Source organism: Haliotis rubra, unplaced genomic scaffold (assembly GCF_003918875.1).
Source record: "Haliotis rubra isolate DU_JTF1 unplaced genomic scaffold, ASM391887v1 Scf119, whole genome shotgun sequence".
In the NCBI taxonomy this organism is placed as follows: Eukaryota; Metazoa; Mollusca; class Gastropoda; order Lepetellida; family Haliotidae; genus Haliotis; species Haliotis rubra.
The window spans coordinates 1,721,356-1,735,073 of record NW_025765103.1 but is presented as its reverse complement, the minus strand read 5'-3'; positions in this window follow the sequence as shown (position 1 = coordinate 1,735,073).

Genomic DNA, 13,718 nt, shown 5'->3' with positions numbered 1-13,718 from the left:
GTACATGAACCCCTGAACTACTGAGACTTACTGCTCTCGTTAGGGTTTACCTCCCAGGGATGTGGGTACAAATCCAGGAATGCGACATAGCTTAGAAACCAATCAATTCATATTCGTCATAATGGTCAGTAATTCTATTCCGTGATGTAGTATTCAAATTAAACCCCAATTCGAATTACTTAGGACAGAACAACCTTGAGACCTACAGCAAAATTACATATTTCAAAATATGGTCCATGGATGTACAGTTCATGGTTAACTTTGATTAGTTTTAAGAATTTTGATATCTGGGTCATTTTTCAAAAATACTATTGAAACTGGAGACCATTCAAACGATGGATGCAAATTTGACGACTATTTGTGTATTTATCATAAAAGTATGATGAGTTACCCTTTTTTCGATAGTAAGAATACATTATCCGATCCCCAGAGGTGTCTGCAGTATAAGTAAGTGTATGGCATTTCTAACGAAAGTTCCAGGCCCATGCTAGATTATTGTAGGTATTTTTCACACTTGCTTCAGAGACTCTATTGTTTTAAATGAAAAATACCCCGTGCTATTGATCTATTTCACCTGTACATATTGATGTTTCACATTAATCATGCTCTCTCGTGTTCCCACCCTGACATAGGTAATATCATGCATCGCTTGGGAACTTGCTTACCGATCTTCTCAGCTATACCCATATGCAGCTGCTTGACTGGACTGTGTCAGTGACATCTAATAGCGCACAACTAGCTGCGCCTACGAATGCTGGAACCAGTTATATCCAGGCGCGTGTAACATAAACATGGTTTGCAGTTCCCTTGGCTGTTGATGGCTTTCGATGCCGCTCGTGTACGAGGACGTCTTCGTGTGTAACGTCATATACCGTGGAGTCGACTCCATCAAACACAGAGACGTACGTGGAGTTCTTCGGATAACTGCCAACATGTGTTAAGCATTACAGATCTCTGTAGGTAAAATTAACCATCCCTACAGACGTCAGAGACTGTTCACACAACTCCCGGTGTCACACGAGAAATGTTCCCTCACATTTACAGGAACATCAGAGACCGGTTCCAACCATATCGTTATAGAACCTTGATTTACTGTCTGTCAACAGACCGTCTATAAGAACATTAAAAACACTGAAGTTGTCGCTTCACATTGCAGGAATGTTCAGCTGTATACTCAAAAGTATCTTTTTTGGCCTATGCAAATGGGTCAATAAATCTAAACGACAAAAACTATTATGTTTTTGTGTGTGTTCGGGTATTTTTTCATTTTAACACACCATTAACAAGTGGTTTGTCTGGGCGGTGGGGTAGCCTAGTGGTTAAAGCGTTCGCTCGTCACGCCGAAGGCCCGGGTTCGATTCCCCACATTGGTACAATTTGTGAAGCCCATTTCTGGTGTCTCCCGCCGTGATATTGCTGGAATATTGCTGAAAACGGCGTAAAACCATACTCAGTCAGTCAGTCAGTCAGTGGTTTGTCTCGGCTTGGTTTCCTTCATGTTCACTTCGCTGAATTAAAGCAAACGTAAACTTCACTCACTCACTCACTCATGGACGCATGCAACGCACCACGTCCCGAAGAAGGCAAATCAAAACCCCAGTAAAACCGATTTTCGCAAAACCTTCACTTTACTAAAGATTTACGACAGTCGTTGCCCAGGAATGTTCATTACTTCCAAATATTAACAAAGACTTACGACGGTCGTAGCATCTTAACTGTCGTAACCCCGGTGCTATTATAGACTTACAAATTTCGTAGCATCTTAACTGTCGTAACCACGGTGTTATTATAGACTTACGACTGTCGTAGCATAATAACTGTCGTAACTCCGGTTCTATTAAATCTCTTTATTCCATTACTGAAGAGGCCACAGGCCTATAGTACAAAATATAAAAACAATAATGGCATACAATCACAATGTTTGCAAACGTCATTTTCTTTGTTCAAAAGCATGGTGGATATACATACCAAGTTTACGAATATAAGTTGTATTATTAGAGTTCATTATCAAATTAAATTTAAACATGGTAGGATGTGAATAGTAATATTGTGGTAGATATTTTGTCCTTAAATCAGCATAGTAAGGACATACCAGCAAAAGTGGAATTCATCCTCAATTACATTTAGTGCACAAAATTTGCACAATCTGTTATCTCTTGAATATTATAATATCTGCCCTTCTCGATCATAAGATCATGTGAAGAGCATCTAAATCTGGATAATGAAACGTGGAATTTTCTAAGATTGATATCGTGTAGGTATTGCTCTGTATGGAAAAAGATTTAAAAGTACTGTAAAAAAGTGGATTTGGGCGACTGTATTAAAGATGAGTTCCAGGTCTGAATGTACATATCTTTTAATCTTTGCGATAAAGCATTATAAAATGACTTCGGGCAGGTAATCTTTTGTGACAAAAATACATCACTAAAACCACAATGATTTAGTAAATTTCTAACATTCGTTACCCAATTTGATTTACCGTTGGTGTCAAACAAATACATCATGTTATAACATTTCTTAGGAAATCTTGATGCAGGCATATTCAAGAGCTTTACCCAGTATTTGATAACTTTTATCTGTGCTTCTAGATAAAGTGGGAAGCGACCGCATTCACCATAGATCATCACATTTGGGGTATTTAATTTAACTCCTAAGACTTTTTTACACGCGTACAAGTGAACCTTTTCCAATGCTTCCAACCGAGAAAACCCCCAAACCTCTGCCCCATATAGCAAAATTGGTTTAATTTTTGTATCAAATATTTTGAAATATGTTTTGAAATTTACATTGCCCAATTTCGTTAAATTACTGTAAATGCCCATAAAAACCTTCCGTCCCTGTAAAGCAGCACTATTACCATGATGATACCATGATAACGTATTGGCAAAATGGACCCCTAGATATGTATATCCTTTAACAACTTCTAAGTAGTCTCCGCTATAAAGCCATTTTTCTGATTCGGACAATTTAAGGCCTTTCTTAAAGACAACAACCTTTGTTTTATTTGCATTTACATGAAGCTTAAATTCAAGGCAATGGCTTTCCAGCAAGGTAATTTGTTTTTTGTAGACCCTTCACTGTACTTGAGAACATGATGACATCATCAGCAAACAATAACAAAAATACCTTTAACAATGTCCGGGTGCAACTGAATACCATCTGTACAATTTTGATATAATAACTGACGCTAATTCATTTATAAAGAAAATGAACAGAAATGGGCTTAGTATACAGCCTTGGCGTACACCAATATTGCAATCAAATGTTGATGACATAACACCATTGTTACGCACACATGCTTTCACATTGTTATATATATTACATAATAGTTTTCCCATTTTGCTACTCAAGCCGTTCTGGGTGAGTAGTTTCCATAATGTGTTCCTATCAACCGAGTCGAATGCCTTGGCAAAATCTACAAATAAAACATAAAATTTACCACCTTTACGTGAGATATAACGCTGTACAAGGCTTTGAAGAATAAACATATTGTCAGTGGTGGAGTAGCCACTCTCTAAAGCCCGCTTGTGATTCGTGAATTTTATCTTTCGAATCAGCCCAGAAAACGAGTCTTTTATTTATGATATACAAGAAAACTTAACTAAAAATACTAAGTAATGTGATACCGCGGTAATTATTTGCTAATTTTGGATCCCCACCCTTAAACAGTGGAATTATAATACCGGTATCCCATGCTTCTGGGAAGGCTGCATTTTCGAGCATAATGTTAAATATTACTAGTAGGTAAGGCGTAAGCACATCTTCCGCATTCTTGAAAAACTCTGGTATAATATTGTCTATTCCTGCAGATTTGTCATTCTTCAGATGTCGTATACTTTCTCTTATTTCAAACTCTGAAATTGGTGCATCTAGAATATCAGTTGTAATTTCATCTTCAACATCATTGTTCATAATAAAATTAAAGAAAGGCCTGAACACGTTACCATTATCTTCTTTCTCGGGGTCTGAAACATTAAATAAGGTTTTGAAGTGGTCGTACCACTCATGACTTGGAATAGTATTTTCTGTGAAGTTGGATTTTAAACTTTTTATTACTTCCCAAAAACGTTTAGGATTTTCAAGTGACTCTTCTAATAAGCGAAGTTTGTGTTCATGATATTGTTCTTTTTTAACTTTACAAACTGCATTATACTTATTTCTAGCATCCACGTATTCGTGGAGGGAAGCGGGTTCCTTATCTTTTCTGAATTTATTCAAAATCCTGCACCTTTCTTTCTTTTTAAATTCACATTCAGCGTCAAACCACGGTTTACTAGTTCTACGTTTATTACCAATTCGTCGTTGCATTCCATCTGCTGCCGCACATAATCCTTTACACATGTAATCTAAACTGTCATTAATATTTGTAAATGCAGCAACGAGAGATTTTTCGAATATCCCTTGTACAGTATCAGAATGTAAATTATCTACGAATGATTGTTTCTTAGCTGTATCCCATATAAACCTGGAAGAAAATATTTTTGAGTTATCCTCGTCCGAACCAACACAAGCACAAACGTGAGGAGCTTGTAAAGATAAAACAAGTGGAAGGTGCGATGATTCTGCACGAGAAAGTACCGATTTTCGCAAAACCTTCACTTTACTAAAGATTTACGACAGTCGTTGCCCAGGAATGTTCATTACTTCCAAATATTAACAAAGACTTACGACGGTCGTAGCATCTTAACTGTCGTAACCCCGGTGCTATTATAGACTTACAAATTTCGTAGCATCTTAACTGTCGTAACCACGGTGTTATTATAGACTTACGACTGTCGTAGCATAATAACTGTCGTAACTCCGGTTCTATTATAGACTTACAACGATCGTAGCATCTTAACTGTCGTAACCCCGATGCTATTATAGACTTACGACGATCGTAGCATAATAACTGTCGTAACCCCGGTGTTATTATAGACTTACGACTGTCGTAGCATCATAACTGTCGTAACCCCGATGCTATTATAGACTTACGATGGTCGTAGCGTGCATTGTTACGTGTCACAGGTAGCGTCTTGGGCACATGTGGCCCAGTAGCCTAAGATACAGTATCTAGCTGTGTAGAGTTGCCGCCCTTGGTCACTAAAGAGTCCGCTAATTACTGATTCCAGTTTCCGATTATGATGATCCTTGGCTAGCCAGACTCATACACATGCCAGTTATAAAGCCCAAATGCCCAAATAAAGCGAAAACTATTCTGAAGCGGCTTCAAATCCACTTAACGCACTGGAGGCAGACATGACTATCAAATTCTTCATGACTTTTCCCACTTATATACCCGGTGCTCGTTTCAGTATATTATTGATGTTTCTGTTTGGTCTTACAGGTAGGCAATCAAGCAAAATGTGTTCAGGCAGAGATGTTACCTGTCGTTCCTGTTGTCTGTACCGTCACCTGAACTTAAGTAGCTGTACTGATACTCACGATAAGCTCGCATTCCCAAGTTAGTGCTGTATGTGCCCTATATATACACGTGTCTTCGTGGCAACACGGCAACACCAACCTATAGCTACGTATAACAAAGCACCTGTCGCACTGGAAACCAAGGAATCGTATATAAACTTTAACTTCGATATAATGTGGGAATGCAATTACACCTTCTAAGTTGCAACATACCGACATATTAATAGCTCTGCAAATGTTAACCGCATTTTCCAGAACAAAGGCATACGTGACTGCCTGTTTCTTTCTCTGTTGTTTCTCCTTTCTGACAGATTATTTCCGCCTTGTGCCCATGATGTGTCTAAGACACTGCACATGTCCGTATATCGGGGGTTGACACATGTCTGTATATCGGGGGTTGACACATGTCCGTATATCGGGGGTTGACAGTATATACACTCAAACCTGCTGACATAAGACGGAAGTATACAGATGTCTTTTTTCTTTTTGCATAACGATTCCCAACTAATCGGTCGGTAATTTGATCATCGACCGGGTCATTCTCTTGTTCGCCATGCACACACGCACGCACGCACGTACGCACGCACGAACGCGCACTTTCAGTGTAAAAGTGTAAGAATCTTGAAGGCAACGCTAAACCCCATTTCACCTCACCCAAACCGGACTGGCAGGGTCCGGACTGAAGGGGTTGTAGTGTGTAAAGGGACAGAGGCCATACGGATCACACTGCAGTGGAACGATGTACCAACACATGATGTATTACTGACTTATACAGGCAGCGTGGAATCCATGTAACAGATTGTACTGAACAACACGTACTATTTTAAGCCCTTGGGTAGGTTCCACGCGTAAGAACCCGCTACTGATGTGTGTCACACCGCACACTTGATGGATATGTCAGACTTGGAGCTTATAGAAGTCGCTGTTGTATGCCATTACACAACATAATAGACCTGTAACAACACGTGCAGAACGAGCGTTGGGTAGGCCCAGTGATTAAGGTGTTCGCTCACCACACGTAAGATCCAGGTTCGATTTCTCTCATGTGAATGTTTAACACTCTTGGATCCACATCTATGAAATGGTTGAAACGTTGCCAGCAATGGCGAAAACACATACTCGTTTAATTTCCAAGTCTGTACATTGGGCCAAGCTGTAGATAATGCGATACAGCTTGGCACACAGACACACACATATATTGTTGTCGACGACCAACAGTACATCTTACGAAAAGAAGCATAACATGAGAAATTATACACTGAACAAGACGGCGCCACTGATATAAAAGTATAAACGTGATCGATAGAAACCTGAAAGGTATGTACACGTAAAGATATTCGCCCACACAACAAATGTTTTTTGTGATGTAATACTGAAAAGTCTGCTTTGGCAATGAAACAATTCCCATGCTTACAAAAGACACACAACGTCTCATTGCTTGACAAATGTTGACATGTTAGCCATTGTACTCGTAAATAAGGAAATTCAAAGATTATACTCTAAGGGACTTGTTCTTCATTTCCAATCTGATAATGCAAGTTAATGTAGTGGCTGTTTTAATTGCTGGCATCTAAATTAGGTAACGACAGAACTGCAAATCCGGGGCATACAACTTTAGAAGTCCTAAGCTTACAGAATTTACTTGTACAAGTTTAACATTACACGTCATGCCAGAACATGTTGCATTTTGCAAGACAGCTTTCGTATTTAAGGCAGGGGTGGGGATGGATATAAGCTGCATGTTTTAGGGGACCAGTTTTGTGAAAACGAGAATTTAACTCTTGTGAATATCGGCAAGATTTTCGTACACATTAACACGTACTCATTAAATCGGTCAGCTATTTTTTTTCTTTCTAAAACGATACCACTCTCTAGCTATGCATGCCCACAGTCCAACAGTCGGATGTATCCACCCTGTCTCCAGTAGGAACAGGATATCTGCCCACGCCAAGAGAAGAAATACCTGATAGCCCGGTGTTGTACTCTATTAACGGCAGATACATCATGGTTACCACATACAGATGCGCCCTAATTAACGACAGGCCACGCCATAATGCCACATAGCTGAGACAAAGTGCTCAGATGCATTCCTCCGATTGTCTGAAATTTAGGAATGAATCGGTCTGATTGGGCCGCAGCCTTTGCCATTACTTTGTAATGAAGACACTCAGTCAATAATACACCAAGGTGGATGTACACGGCCAGGTAACAATACTTTAAGCCGAACCACCAGCTACCAACTACCATGTGCGGGTGGCCATACCCTCATAATGGAGGGTTTAATTCGGAACGGCGCTGTAAATACGGAACATGGTTATCCATATGTGTTTAATCCACGTGTATGTTGATAACCCCACATCTTGACTCAGTAAACACAGATCACACGTGCATGAAGTAAACCGTGGTGCCATCCACGAGATGTTATAACACTGGAAGAGAATATCAGTACGGTATTCTGCCATGAGCTGAAAGAGACCTATGTACATTTATTCCTGGTAAATTATGGAAGCACATCGACATTTTGTTAACTTGGCAAAATAGAGTCAATGAGTGTCTTGAGTGGTATATGATGTTTTAAACAATGTTGAACACTACTTATTGTGTGTTTCGCTGACAAAACTGTATTGGCTGAGGGTCGTAGTAGAATTATAGTAGTAGTAGTAGTAGTAGTAGTAGTAGTAGTAGTCTGACTGTCTGTCTGAGTTTGGTTTTTAGCAATATTCCAGCAACATCACGGCGGGGAACACCAGAAATGGGCTTCACACATTGTACCCATGTGGGGATTGGAACGCGGGTCTTCGGCGTGACGAGCCAACGCTTTAACCACTAGGCTACCCCACCGCCCCAGTAGTAGTAGTAGTAGTAGTAGTAGTAGTAGTAGTTGTTGTTGTTGTAGGGGGGGGAGGAGGAGTCGTTGTTACTTGATTAATACCAATTTATATTATTGGCTGACATCCGTTCAAACATAACATTGAATAAATGAATGTTTCTGAAAAATCGCTTGTAACTGGCGTTGTGTTCCCGGCGGACTGACAGACCCACAGACGTCCAGTGGATTTCAGCAAAGATTAACAGCCAAGGATGATAGGCATATAACATTCCAGGGGCGTAGCTACCATTACAAAAAAAGCCCGGGCTTACACATGGTTGTTGCTAATAAGGTTGTACAAGTCCTGAACACTATCTAAATATAAAGCTTTGCAACCTATCGGGCTTACACGGAAGAATTGGCTTGCTATGCGCCTGCATTCACAGCAACCAGCAAAAGTACCAGTACAGCTGAAACAGAGGACACACAATGCGTGCTCGAAGGTATTGTTTGTGCAGTATCTACGTGCTTCTTAAGATACTGTTGTCAATATACACAACCAGTATATATACGCACACTGGTCGATGATTAAAGAACCAGGGTCTAACAACGATACACAGCATCACACTGTTGGGTTTAGCTGGCTCGTTGTCTCAGTAACTCGTATACTCCACAGATACTTATAATATACTAACTACACAGCACCATCTGCCTCACAGGTACCTGCCTATACTATGTACACATGACTAAGATTTCACACAAACACATGCAGCATATGTTATCGCCTGTGTGAACTTCTGAAATCTACACCTGATCCGCTTGTGTATGACGTGAAGTTGAAGCAACAAATCAACATTCACCGACAGGGGGCGTTACAATGAGAGTAGTGTACATGATCTTTGACCTTCACCTTTCACTTTAAATAAACGACGCTCGTGATCCCTTCCAAACAGGAGGCCATTCTCGGCTCAAGAAGTCTGGGTGAGAAGAAGTACATATTCGTTTATTGAAACAACAATCCTCACTCAGAAATAACGCTGGGTTGCACGACGCTGGAATTTAGTACGTGAGTTAGCATCAGGAATATGGCTTGGATGTGTGCGATACAGGGGTTGAATAAACGCTCATTTATTTACCAAACAGATGTGACAACGAAGTGAAGGCCGCCGCTCTGACGAAGTAACGCTAAGCTATAGGTGGAGACAGGGGTGTATTGATAGTCACTATCACCCGTGACGTAAATGTGTGTAATTTGATATCTGAAGTTGGAAATTATAAAGTGATAACGTCCCATGAATGCATTATTTACAACAGTCGGGATTCTAAGAAATTATGTTTTATGGCGATGTTATAGGAGAAAATGGAAACACGTCGTTCAAGCTGCAGTTACCTCCCCTTGACAGGCTGCTCCAGGCTCACATTCATATCACGGTTTCGAAGAAGTAATGTGTTAATGATTTGGGTTGACGTCTCTCAGAGACTGGGGACGTTCTACGGACGGGGTTCTTATACCAAAGAACAAAATATACGGAATGGCACATCATACAGGGTTGGTGTTTGGGCGCAAACCACACCGAGAGCCAAATTGCATTGAAGGACACATGATGGGTAAACACTAAGTACATGGGCGGATCCAGGAATTTTGAAAGGGTGGGGGTGGGGGTGTTTCAGGGGTTCGAACCCTCTGAAGCCCCGATTGGCTAAGCCAACGCGAAAAATAAATCTTCAATGTCATTTCAAGAGGGGTGGGGTGGTCGGGTCGAAACACCCCACCCACACCCCCACCCCCACCCCCACCCCCCTCTCTGGATCCGCCAATGAAGTATCATCATAAATAAGTTGGGTTTATCACCACTAGGAAATAGTATTCTAGTGTGTGTCAATAGGCCACATTAGTTCCCCATCCACCCAGCCTTTTCTGCAATGCTGAAGCCCTAAATGAAGCAAGTCTAAATTTTCTCAGGCTCAGGTTCCGAATCTCCCTTCTCACTTGGGCTCCTTTTCAATATAAAAGGAAATGTTTGTTTCTATCAGAATTATATGTATTCAGAGACTATGCGTTTGTCTAATAGTATTCCATCACTGTACTTGTGTGTCTGTTTGACGTGGGAGGAATGCCGAAGGGATGCGTTTCTCAAGGATGCTCACCACTTTGGGGAAAAGTTACCTTCTCGGGTATTGTGATGTTAAACCAAGAAACATAATCGGAGCGAACCGGGTTTCGAATCCACGACCCAAAGGTGTATCTAAGGGACACAACTCTGTACGGCGAAAGGTCCGAAGCCGTATCATGAAAAAGCAAAGGAGGATTGCCGTTTCAAAATGATCATTTCATAAAATACTATACCTGAGTCAGTGTGTGATTGAACAAGTAAGATTAATGTAGCTGAAACGTGCCGTCAACAATGAACTGTGTCTGAGGGGGCGTGCCTTCACTCTACCTACGCACGCACGCACGCACGCACGCACGCACACATACATATCAGTAATGAAGTAATAAGCAGGTCAGCGGCTCATCATCCCTTTACCGGTATCACATTAGCCAGCATCCAGAGGGATGAGCCATTCACGCCCTCTAGTCAAGGTCAATTAGCTTCTAAGGATAGGGTGAGAGAGAGGCCTTGTCATGATCGTGAGGCGGTTATAGATCAGGGCACTCTACAACAGTGGGAGGGATGGGTGTGGAGAAGGGTGTGGTCGCGGAGGGGGACAGTGCGTCATCGATTGATAGGTTGATTAAGTACATATGATCCAGGTGACGTATTATCGTTTTACAGTGTTGTGGTTGTAAAACTGGTGGGTTTAGCAGAATATGTGTAAATACAATCTGTTAGTTGAGTAATCGAACACAAGGCAGGAGTGGCGATGATCGTGGTTGGGATTTGGGCGCATTACCCACGCATTACGTTTATACTTTTCATAGATTAATCTGCACTGGGGTTTAAATGGGATAAGGATTTAAATGCAGAATTTCAAACATTTATACATGCAGATATCACTAATATTTACTGGCCTCCACATAAACTGTTACGTCTTACATAACACGGACTCAAACCGCCGATATTAATAGAGTGCATGGTAATACGATCTGCTTCTGGGCTAAATGGTTGAGATATTAGCGAGGCGACATGATTATCTCAGCCACTCAGCCTTATTAATATAAGCTGGGTACATTATAATCTCGAGTTTCAACATGTAAAGCTAACTAATAATAGTAATATTCGAGGTAAAGCTGATATGTGATGTTCGATGATGGTCTGGTTGAATCTCATATGGCTTTTGCGTGTCCTTTATGCCATCGTGAAGATGGAAACACGACACATACACGATACCTGAAGCCCTCATTCACTAATGAAACCCACCTGGCCGCCATAATGATCATATTACACACTAAACCCTCCCTGTTGCCATGACATCAAAAGCCACGCAGTGATCCGCTTGGCGCTACCTGTTTTCACAGGTGATTCAAAGATGCCGCCTGGTCCCGTGGAAGAAATTATGGAGGCGTAATCCCCCAATCACAACATACATCTCGAATTATTTCCACCATTCTTGAAGCTACAGAGTCGTAAGTGTGAACGGACAACCGCTAAACATGGCGTCCCTTGTGTTCAGTCGGCGAGCCTCGCTCCACCATCGCATGCTCGCAATGCAAAACATTGTCGCGTGCAGCTTCTTTTGGCTCTTGACTGCAATAACAGTACTTTTGACCTGGTTCGAAATATTGCCCCATTTCTACATTAAACACACCAGGATTATGGCAATACACAGATTCTGCGTGATGTATTTGTTTACGAATGTGATCGGGAATTTCCTATTATGCGTGTGCACTAAGACCAACACACGGGTATTGAAATGGGGGAGAAATCGTTATTCTGATATCAAGGGAGAGTGTGAAAGTTGCCGGTTGCCTCAACCCAAGCGCTCCCATCACTGCCGCCTGTGTCAAAGCTGCATCTTAAAGCAAGATCACCACTGTTTTTTCATGACTGTCTGCATCGGGTATTACAACCAGAAACATTTCATCATGTACTGTTTCTACATGTCCATTAGTGCACTTTACGCCGTTGTGTTATTGGCAAAATACCTCAATTCGTTATTCAACGTACAATTTTATGGGCCCCACACATTCCTGTTCCTGCTGCTAAACCTAATCAAAGACTTGTACTTCGGCAAATATCCCCCAACGTTGCAACTATTTCTTCTTTTAGTGTTGTATTCGTGTTTAATCATGGGAACTTTATCGGCTGGGTTTTTCTTTTGGCAAATGGCGATTTCTGTTAATGGTCAGACAACCCACGAAGCATGGAAGGGCGATGAAACATTTAAACTGAAGACAATTTGGGGGAACCTGGGGGATGTGTTTGGGCGTGGATGGCCCCTGTTACTGTTTCTCCCCTTCCTCTCGGCCAAACCGGCGATGGGGTGTACGGAACTCGGTTTACACGTGCGGCAAAAAAGAAACTCCGATGAGTAAACAAGCGGCCTTGTGTTGACCAGGGCGCTCATCTGGTACTGGTGTAACGGTAAATTGTGACGGGATTTGGGTGCTGAGGGATCATTTTCGGTCTCAGTATGTGGTACTGCTTGGAGCTATTACCATTTGGCAGAGATGCAGGGATATGGATGCAGCCACATCTCCAAATAGTCACAAACCATTTAGCTCCAGGAACTGTATCTTATTGCTTGACGCGTTGGTGTGATTACGGTCTGGTCGGGGAACTCGGCGACTGAATAATTCAACCCACGACAACGACATATAACGACATGCAACGTCATCTACTGCCACATCGTTATGGCCAAGTTATAAATAGTATTACCTTGTAATTGAGAAATTGAATATAGAATTATCAACTGTTGTCTTCAAGCCACAATGTAACGTGCCTCTCATCACTAATTGTCCTAAAATCCAAGTACATTTTACTTTAAAGATCTTTAGAATGTTGATATTTCTCAGCAAGACGATTGTGGGTTTATCTGAAATGTTTTCGGTATGGGACCTTTCGTATTTTCAGCAAACTGTAAATACGAGTTTGGTCTACTTTTTCTAATTTATGAAGATCTAATGGTTTAGATCATTAGATAAAAATGATGAAAAACAGGTTATAGATGTGGCTTAAATGTAAAAAGAAATTAATGTTTATGCTATAGTTTTTCTATTTTACATGTGTAGATTCTGTTCCTGTCAAGTATTTTAATAACACGTTGAGCCAAAATGAAATGGTATGCTAAGAGAGAGAGAGAGAAAGAGAGAGAGAGAGAGGGTTTCGAATGTCCGATGCTCATGATATGTGTGGATATTTAATCAAGTCAAAGCCATATTAGATAAACACACCCACGTGGATGTAATGGAATAGGATATGATGTAAATGATGAAAATTATCCCATTACTTGCATGATGCATACTTTTTTAATACTTTTATTAGCATGTAGACTTTGTTATGCATATTGATGAAATACTGATGAATTGTTAATGTTTTCGCTTCCACATTCCAGCTTCCCAATA